This window comes from Trematomus bernacchii, unplaced genomic scaffold (genome assembly GCF_902827165.1).
Source record: "Trematomus bernacchii unplaced genomic scaffold, fTreBer1.1, whole genome shotgun sequence".
NCBI lineage: Eukaryota > Metazoa > Chordata > Actinopteri > Perciformes > Nototheniidae > Trematomus > Trematomus bernacchii.
In genome coordinates, this window is record NW_022987708.1 from 4,187,674 (window position 1) to 4,198,339 (window position 10,666).

A 10,666-nucleotide genomic window follows, 5' to 3' on the forward strand; every position below is an offset into this window, starting at 1 on the left:
CAGGCAGTCTGTGGTTTGTACTTGTTTAACTTTTGTCTAGTTTCTGAACATATATGAGGAGCTGTGAGCTCTGAGTGCTAACAGCTAACGGCTGTGTTGTTTTTCTGGGGTTCTCATTGAAGATGACGTCACGGCTCCGCCTACACTGCGTTACTATAGATACTACCCCAGTTCCTAAACTGTAATGGAAATGCGCCATAAAGTGAGCCAGTCCTAACGAGGCCTAGCCATACCGAGCGAGGCCGAGCGAGGCCGTGTAGTGGAAATGCGCCATTATAGCCCTAGCATGCCTTTCAACTAAACGCCTCGTTCTTATGAACTGGAAAGTCAGAAAGCCCAACTGCTTCAATTTCAATAGATGGCTGGAGGACTTCCTAAACATCTGAAGTATGGAAGAAGCTGCTTTCTCCCTGTTATATTTGGTTAAGCCAGACAACAGGCTTTGGGATAAGATAAGGGCTTTCCTGGACTCAAACCATCTCGGCTGCCAACAATAAATATAATAATTAATTAATAATATTAATAAATAAATATAAATAAAGAGAAATAAGCTATGAATAAACAGTAACGGTAATAATAATGAAAGAAGCGAAATTAAATGGGAAATGGATGAATAGGTGAATTAATCATAAAAGGAAGAGGTGTGTGTATATGTACATATGTGTGCATATATATATATATATATATATGTATTTATTTATTTGACTATTTATCTATTTATTTACCTATTAAACAATGAAGTATACCTATATTATGAAGCAAATCATGTATAAATACAACGCCATATGCATACATCAAATGTAACTGACACTGTAATCCCCCTACCCCCCACCCTTCATGTTATGTCCTGTCCAACTTGTAATGTGTGTGAGCCATGTCCTTGTCCGTGTGCTTTTGTCTTTTGAAAATGTTTAATAAAATATAAATGTTGACAAATATGACATGTTTGTATTATAATTATTATTGCATTATTGTCAATGTTGTACTTGGTAAATTAAATGTCTTGATAATCAGAGCAGTGATTTGGGGTTTGGTTGTGTTGGGGATTTGTTTGAAAAATTATTTAAGCTGTTTTCAGGCATGGAAGATTAATATGTTTTTCTCTCAAGTTTTCTATTGTCAGATTGGACACATCCCAAATCGCTTGATGGTTTCAGACCTGCACTGCACACTGTAATAGTACTGGTAGAATATTTAAGCTTGGGTAAATTCATTTTTGAAAAAAACAATTGAAAGGGCAAAGTATTATATTTATTACAGGTTTCCAATTTACCCATTGAAAAAGGGTGAAAAACAAGTACATGCTCCTTTAACTGTACGCTGCAGAGATCACCTCACATAACAGAGAAGATTAACATTATGTCCATATTAGTTTTTTCAATGCTAAAACACATTTTTTAAAAGCAGGGCTTATTTTCTCAAAACACTAAACACAATTCACAAAACCATACACACAAAGTGCAAAACACCCAAAACTACATAAACACTTACCAAAACCAAACTTTTGCACCAAATGGCACACACTTCATTCATAGTACAAGACATTTTGTAAAACCAACTACACACCATCGTGCTCAAGCACACTGATCTTTTATGGCGTTTGATATAGAGAATTCAGCAAGTAAAGATTGTTCAAGTCGACAAAAAATATGTGCAGAAACTTTTCAAAAGGTGGAAAGTAGAATTGCAAATTGGGTGCAGAGCTGAAATGTGTTAAGAGTTTTGGAGATTTGAGCTGAGGTTTTGCTCTTTGAGTGTCAGTTTAAATAATGATGCTTTTTGTGTCATTTTAGTGTGCACAACTTTTTTTGATTGTTACACTTACATGTTCTTTATATAGATTTGATGTAAAAGAAACATGTTGAATCAAATAAATAAACACACTGTCATTCAGATCGATTAGTAGCCTACTTCTGTTTCTTTTGAGAGGGGGCATACTGATGACATTTGTCACAATACCAGCTTCCTTTGGGGGCAACTGTTATACCAACACGTTCAAAATGAAACCAGGTAGTTTCACAATTTGTGTTATCACATTCTATCATGGGAAGCTTTTCCTCTCCACGACAAAGGCACCATTTGGGTATCAGTGGTTGGGTATCGGTTGGCTGAGTCAGACTGGAGCGGGGTCTGGTATCAGGCACAGAGGCCTTTTTGGTGCAGTAATGGAGACTGGTGTAGTTGCACTGGAAATTCTGGTGAAGAATTGCCCACTCAACTCGAGGAGAATGACCTTCTGAAAAAATTCATGAGCTTTGGGGTATACCTTCTCCCAAAAGTCAATATCTGGGGTTATGCGTTCAAGATGAATCTTTCCATTCACCCACAGAACAAAGTCAGCATATTCAACATCACATAGAAATAACTGGGTCTGCACTTGACAAAAATAGGCATGGGTCTTCTTCAGCCTGTCCTGTCCATCACGTGATTCCAGGCATGTATGGTCTAACGGTGCAGCAACACAGTAGGGGCATTTAATTTCCAAAACACCTACACCACAGCACTTGCAGGACACAACACCATCTGGAGTAGCACCTAAATATGGAAATGTTGGCGATAACACGAGCCCAGAGTCCTGGCAAATGAAACCGCCATGTCGGTTCATAATTGCAATGTAATCTTCACGTGCTGATTTCTCGTGATTATATCCCCATTCAGTAGCTGCAGTTTTAAATGTTGTGGCTTCCGGGTAACAAATAGCTTTAATCAAGCTAAGCGATGGTTTAGTTGCACTTGTTGAACATGCTGCCTTCATACGAGATGCTGTAATCCGCCCAGCTCTGTATCGATACCAGAGTTTGGATTTGGCCTGTGTTTTAGTGGCCTTCTCAATGACATCCGCCTCCGGCTTGGTGATAGCTGCATTGATCCCTTGGCAATGTTCTGTAAGGGCTTTATGGTCCATTTCTAGGCAGTGAACGGCACTCGCTGGGAGAGTACTTCGGCCAGGGGCCGGGGGGGTGGTGCCACAGCTGGAACTCCGGGGACAGGACGGGCCTCCCTTCTTTGTCAGCCACAAACAGAGCCCTGCTGACCCACTCGTGCTGCTCTGCAGGGAGGGCTGCTCATCCAGGCTGCCGGCAGGAGCAGCTGCAACACACACACAGGTCACTGAGCTGCAGCTTTAAACTACACACTGATACTAGATGTTTATAACAACATTATTACAGGGGGGTAGCCCTGAGGGGTAGGAGCGACTTGTCGTAGTGGAAGTGGTGGAGTTGGCAGAGCTCTCTGCTGGTGGGCAGGACGAGGAGGAGGAGGAGGAGGAGGAGGAGGAGATGCTGTGCACAGCAGAAAAACACACTTGACATACCAAATAGATTTGATTATACAAAGCTTAATAATGACTCGAAGCACAGACTTACCTAAATCAGCCTCCACCTGAGCCGCTGCCCCCACCATCAGATGGTCGTCTTCGTCCTCTGAGGAAGCTGCAGACACAATTTAAAAAATGTTCACTCATCACACATCACCTGACTGACAGTAACACTCCACTGACATGATACACACACAGGACCACTGCCTTCTCTTCTCGCTGAGAGCGGTTGGGGGAGATGTAGTGGAGGGGGAGACAGCTGAGGAGGTGGCGACTGCTGATGCAGCTGAGGAGGCGACAGACTGCTTCTCCTGGTCCCTTCTCTCTATGTATTCTTTAAGCTGCGCCAGTTGGGACCCGGGGCTCCAGACGGACTGCCTCCTGATCCAGTTCCTGTAACTGACATTGAGATTGAGAGGCAACAGTTAGATTAATATCACATCAAGTGTTTCTACAGTTAGTCACACATGGCCTTACGTGAATATGAAATAAGAATAAACATGTAGTAACAGTCTGAATAGAAATAAGAAAAATAATATGAGTAAAAGCTGGTTCTGATTTAAAAGATAATGCTAGCCAACACTTTTCCATCAGCTCAACATTAACCTCAGAGGTCTGACTTTAAAAAATGAATGATACTTATTATATTATAATAATAATATTCGCCCTATGGTAGCCTTCATATACATGTTAACTTTAGTACACTACCACATAGTAAATACGAATTACATTTAAAGTTATTACAGTACTTCATTAAATAGCCAAGTGTCTATGACCGTTAACCCTCCGTCCACATCTGTGAACGGATGTGAGCATTAACTTCATGAACATTTACGTTAGTGCAAAGTAAAACAGCATAACGTGTTTGCATCTAGTAAAGTACGGGAGAAATGCATGTTGACGTAGCCTATCAATCAATCAATCAATCAATCAATAAATATCCCCGTGTCCTTGTTAAAGAAATCAGATCTGGCCCCGGTAATGGTACAAATCTCAACCTGTCGTACAATGGACAGCTTCCCCCCCCCCCCCCCATCTATGTATATACTCGCATTTTAGACTCTGTTACTAACTGTATATCTGTAGACTTGGTATGTCAAATGTCCGGTTAGGATGTATTAGAACGAAATCTAAAATGAAAATTGTAAATAAGCCATCTGTATGTAAAAAACCAACTGTATGTAAATTGTAAATAAGCCATCTGTATGTCAAATATGTCTTATATGTCTTAAATGATATGATGAATTGGAAATGGGGGACCCTGATGTAAACAAGACGAAAGTCTTTCTCTGGTCTGCATCCCCTTAACAATTGTATGTTTTGAGCTGTACTGTACTGTACCCAATATACAAGCTGTTAATAAACTTTTCAATCAATCAATCAATCAAGCCTGCAAGACTGTACATGGCGGAGTGGCAACTTTTAATCACGAATGGTCAGTGGCGACTGGTCATTAGGGGCAGGTGGGGCACAGCCCCACCTAGTGTCAGCAGAAAGTATTACAAATAATGATTACAAAAATGCAAAAAAAAAAAATAAAAAATATATAAAATATATTTTAAGATCATGTTTAATCATCTGATTCGTCTGCACATTTCTGTTTTAGTCTGTGTTCTTCTAATTAGTGTGTCTACAGTCACAGTGTGTGCCTATTGAGCTGTTTAGAGCCATGTGGGACAAAACCTGATTATGCCCCTTCCTCTCGCTGTGAAGTCAACGGTGACAGTAAAAACTTCACTGCGCATGCTCAGAGTATTTTGTAATGTAATGTGTGTGTCAAAAAAATAATGACCAGAGGGGCACGGAGCTACCATCCCCACCATACGTCATCTCAAATCATTCAGAGCTGATTGGCTGTAAGTACGTGTGCCGCGAAAAGTGTGCTGTGTGAAGAGGAGACGAGAGAGCTGCAGTGACGCGTCCTAAAACCAGGAAGTAAGCACAAAAAAGCAATGAATTTCTCCAGAGGATTTTAGAAAATAGCTCGAAATAAGATCTGTGGGAAACGTACCTGTTAGATAAATGCACGTTTTGATTAGCCGGATAACATCCACATGTCTACCCTACTTTTATAATTTTTTTATCATAAATCTATGGATTAGATTTATGATAGACTTTTGAAACTACAAGAAGATAAGGAGGACTTTTACAAAAAAGTAATAGAAATGTTTGTCCAGAAGGATAGGAAAATGGACTTCATCTTCAAGTCAAGGTAAGACCGCCATTTTATTGAAAATGGGATCTTACTAAGAGAGAACAATTCAATATTTAAATGATAAAATTACATTTTTTGGGTATCCTTTTGTTGAACTGTCTGTTTAAAATTAATCGAAGCATCAGACAAAAAAAGCTTTTGAAAATAATATTATATTTTGGTTTAGGTCAAAATATAATTTGTAAACCTGAAGAGTCAGTGCCAGTGCCTCACCAGCCATGAACCTCACTGCACGTCACTGCAGAAGCTTATATATAGACATCTAAGTTTTTGTGCCCCACCACTTTTGTACATATAAAAACGCCACTGCGAATGGTGCATATAAATGTTAACGTCATAAACGTTAGCGCACAGTAATAAGCATTACATGACAAGTATTTACGGATTCAAACGGCCGGAAAACTCCCGTGTGTTTCTGGCTTAGCGGCAACTTTTTACCAATGCAAATATGCGCGAACGTTAAAAGACAACACATTGGCATTCATCTACTTTTATACTACATTATAAGGGACTGTCTTGTTAAGAGTAATAGCAGAGTTTTCTTACCTTTTCAAAAGCCGGTCTGAGTACTAGAACTAAGTCGGACAACCAATGGGTGGACCACAAGATGAAAACCAAAATGCCATAGAAATGAACGGGAGGGGCGGGACTCTAAGTAAGACTAAGTGAGAGTGATCAGGCCTGCCGCATTCATCATACAGTGATCCCCAGTGGATCTTCTGGGTTGAGAAGGTCTCAGTTGGGGGGCCGGAGCCTGTCATCCAATCAGATCAGAGCCCCTTAGATCGATTAAAGCCAGTGTACCAACCACCCAGATCCCCCCACCCCAAATACTCTTTGACACCCCCTGCATGCTTGATATGAAGGTAAAGAGATGTTATGAACTTGTCAAAGCAAGGAATAAGCAGTCAGAGATATTCAAGTTTAAAAATACCTGTTCATTTATTTATTTACAAGTTTTACAAATTAAAATTAGGACATCTCAGTCATTGAGCACCTCTCCCTCCAAGGACATTATGACTAATTACTCGTTTATGTATTATGTGTATTTTCAATGCAGTGTTTTTATATGTATTGTTCAAACTATTTAAATAAAGTTTTCTAAAAAAGCAAAAGGACATCTCCTTCCTTTTTGAAACCTGCTGAACTTCAATTGAAGTGCAACAACAGCAGAGGAAGACAGCACGAGTGTTGGAAACTACAGGAAGTAAATCCAAACAGATATTTAAGTTTGAACTCTTTATTTGAAAAATATATTTACATTATATACAGCATCTTATCGCATCTCTTGGTAGAGGGCGCTTGCCAGGGCCAGGCAGGGGCTCCTCTGCTCGGGCTCCTCTCCTTCGGCTCGGCAATTTCCTTCTCTGGAAGAAGGGCCTCCTCTGCCGCCCGGGGGGGCCTGCAGCACATGGATCCCAGCGGTGAGGATGATGTTCTCCTGGGCCGATGTCCACCTCTTGTGCCTGCAGAGTGAACACAGAGGATTAATAAGAGATGTTGTCGGGGCCTCAGAAGATTGTCCTGTGCGAATGAACAGACTCACCACTGAGAGAGGGTCTGCTGGTTCACCCCAAACAGCTGGAGGGTCGTACCTGGCTACGAGCGCTGGACTTCTGGAGACCACACATCTGATCCGGTCGTACTCCAGAATCACCAGAGCCCAGCGGCTCAGGTGGTGCCCCCACTTCATTCTGCTGCTGGGGTTCAGCTGGCAGAGGAGGATGAAGATGGCCTCCACCAACCGGCTGGTGTCGGGCCACGTGGCGGCGGCCTGTTCCCACCATGCAGCTGGAACCAGAGGAGAGAGGTGAGTGGATATAAAACCTGTAAGAGAGCATACACTGCAGGGGGCGCTTCACCTACCGTTTCATGCTCTCCAACTCGGGGACGGCCTCTTTGTTGGCTGTGGAGGTCTTTGACTTCTTGAACCCCCCCCTTGTCAGCTGGGCCCTGTAGCGTGACGGATATCACTACACGGCTCTTATCCACATCCAGGAGGTTCTCCCAAGACCCACGAGCACCTCCAACTCCTCCTGGGTGATGGCTTCCCTTTCCGCAGAGCTCCACCAGACCCTGGGCCAGCTGATCAACCTGCTGGTTGCCGGGGGCTCCAACAGTACCAACAGTGGCCTGATGTGAAGGCCCAGGAAGAGGTGGAGGATGCTGCAGCAGCTGACGAGCGGACCGCGGAGCAGGAGGAGGAGGAGTTGCTGTGCACAGCAGTAAAACACCACTTGACATACCAAATAGATGTTATTATATAAATCTTAATAACTACACGAAAGCAAAGACTTACCTAAAGCAGCCTCCCCCAACAGATGGTCCAATCAGAGTACTAGAACTAAGTGGGACAACCAATGGGTGGACAACAAGAGGAAACCAGAATGCCATAGAAATGAACGGGAGGGGCGGGACTCTAAGTGAGATTTAAAGTGGACCTATCATGCTATATTTAAATGATATATTGTAGGGCCACACCTATATAAGGTATATTTATACGTTTCTTTTTTCAAAATACCAAACAGATCATGCATTTTAGCCATGCTTCATTTCGCTCTATTTGCTGTTCTCCAGGCCTGTTTTTGCAAGGGGCTGATTCTGTGACTTAGCTTGAGCTGCAGCTGACCACGCCCCCCTGCAGAAGAGGGGGGCGACGGCCCCAGCACGAGCGTCATGTTCCCATGATTGTTTTGAAAACTAGACGAGAAGAAACATGTCCTCCCTGAGAAATGCATGCGTTCAAGCGTATTTTGATGAGTATGATCCAGAATCGGTCATTGAAGGAGACGAGGTTTCGGTGGAAGTGCAAATATCTCGGTTGCAGCAGGACCTTTCTGAATGGTTAGTTGACACACTTTTGTCCCTATTTATTTTACGTTAACTCTGTTTGTTGTTACGATGCTTGCTACTTATTCCGTTCATATTTTGGCTAATTAGCAAGAATGAAATGTGTAGTTTGTAACGCAAAAACAGCGGTAGACTACATATATCATACAATAAACATTTATTCATTTATTGACTTCTTTATACAGGTGTACATGTGGAAATTGCGCCACAATGCCTTCGGAACCTGAGAATGTGTGCTGCATTGAGATACCACAGGTAACATTTGTGATAGCTTCACTAAGTTCTCTGTTTAGAGAATACATTTTTCACATGTCATTCAATATATGTTTATCTCACTAGGTGTCAAGACGGATGCAGGAACTTGAGGACTCGGTGCGTTGTATGGTGGACCATCCTGGATTAGAGCCTGTATGCCTAAATGTGTTCTCCCTGCAGAATGCATTGAATATATACAGAGCTGAATATGGGAGACTACAGATGAGGCAAATACAGCAGTGAGTGGTTTGTTTCTTTTGACTGAATTTGTAAAACGTATGCTAATATTGTTCATGAAAATAAATACTGGTGTATATGGTTTTATGCAATCTTTCATTTCATTCTGTCATTGTACATGGCGTTACTATTATGATATACTACACAGCAATGGCATAACATACCCATTTGTTGATGACAAAAAAAGTCCACACACAACCTTATGCTTTTGAAATCAGCATATACTTTACCCATCCAACATGAATAATCATGACACATTTGATATAAACTGTCGGAACTTTATTGTTAAAAGCAAAGGTTCTTTGAACCCATAAAAATAAAGTAAATGTACTTGTATTTTACATAAATGACATAGGCTTTTCACTAAATATTATTTGAAATGATTTCAGGCGTCACATGTATCTAGCCTACAGAACTTTTGTGAGCTGGTGTTGGGGCTTCCTTGGACGCAGGATCAGAGTGGTGATTCCGGCCTGCGTTGTCCTCAGGATTCGCAGGGAGTTTCCTGATCCGCAAAATGTCTATGTTGGGTTCAGACAGTCAAATTGAACCGTGTAGCATAACCTGCGATGACCTCCTCCCTGTCAGGTCGCTCATATTGGGAACACAGGTCCTCTGGGATGGGTATCTTCAAAAGCTCCTGTATGAATGGTGCAGGGTCCACAAAGACTTGGTCGAAGATGAGGTCCATCAAGTTGGCAACGTAGCCTGTGCAATATTAAAAAAAGCAAAACAAATATTTGGTTTAGATTTGTGTATGCATGTGAAAAAACTGAGTGTACTCTTTTACTTCTGCCATTGTTGTTGTAACGCTACAGTTTTTTTGAAAGAGATTTGAAATGTGAAATATCCAATGTAAGGTGTACATTTTGTTGTGTAAATAGTTGTATAATAAATATTTTAAACACTTACGGAATGTGGGGTCAGTCTTTATGGGTTTTGCTCTGCATTCTCCCTTCCTGGCCTTGGGAACTGCAGTTTATACAGAGGGTTTCCAGTGGATGTAGTGGCTTGTGCACGATCAGCGTTTTCATTGTAGCGCAGGGCTGCCAGGTAGTCTTTAATTTCCGTAATGAGAAAAAAAAATGTAAATAATAGCAAAGGATGTACAAATTGTCACTAATTATAAGTAACTATGGTTTATTTTACCTGCACAACATTCCAAGAAATGGAAACACAACATTCTTTGGAGCAACCCCCGAGGATACTGCCCATTCTTCTCTGCGAAAGCAGGGGGGCAAGGAGAGGAAAGGGGGCCCCGCTCCGCGGTTCGATCCCCAGCTGTGGCGGAGATGAGGAAGAGCTCCCCTCTCAGCCATGAGAGCCAGCACTGACTGACACATAGTGACTCTGAAACAGGGGTTTTTGGTAAATGATGATCATTGTAATAAACTACAAAGACTACGGTATACTATCTGTAAAGTGCTGTGAGATAACATCTGAATCAATAAAACTGATTTGATTAAAGAAAGGTTTGTACTACAGAGCTGTATTATGATGCACGTTATATTTATATTTATATATATATATATATATATATATATATATATATATATATGTGTGTGTGTATCATCCCATCATCTCTACTGTGCTTATTTATGTACCATGTTGTGTTTTATTGACCCGTGTTGCAGTGAAATATCAGACGTTGTGTAATGAATTCTAAATAAAGTTTCCACACAAAGTTCAGTTCAGAGTTTTATTTTAAAATAGATTGAAATAAATAAAGACAAAAGACAATTAAAGAAAAAAGTGGCATCATTCCCCCCCTCGGTCCCTTTTGAGTCTTT

The 10,666-nt window shown here is 41.3% G+C and overlaps 1 long non-coding RNA gene across 1 annotated transcript; it reads left to right on the forward strand.

Moving 5' to 3' along the window:
* The first annotated feature begins 8,356 nt into the window (after positions 1-8,356).
* Positions 8,357-8,782, forward strand: LOC117490988. The gene is made up of 3 exons (XR_004556721.1): positions 8,357-8,378; positions 8,570-8,639; positions 8,724-8,782. It is a non-coding gene; the product is annotated as an uncharacterized LOC117490988 (long non-coding RNA).
* Positions 8,783-10,666: the final 1,884 nt, after the last annotated feature.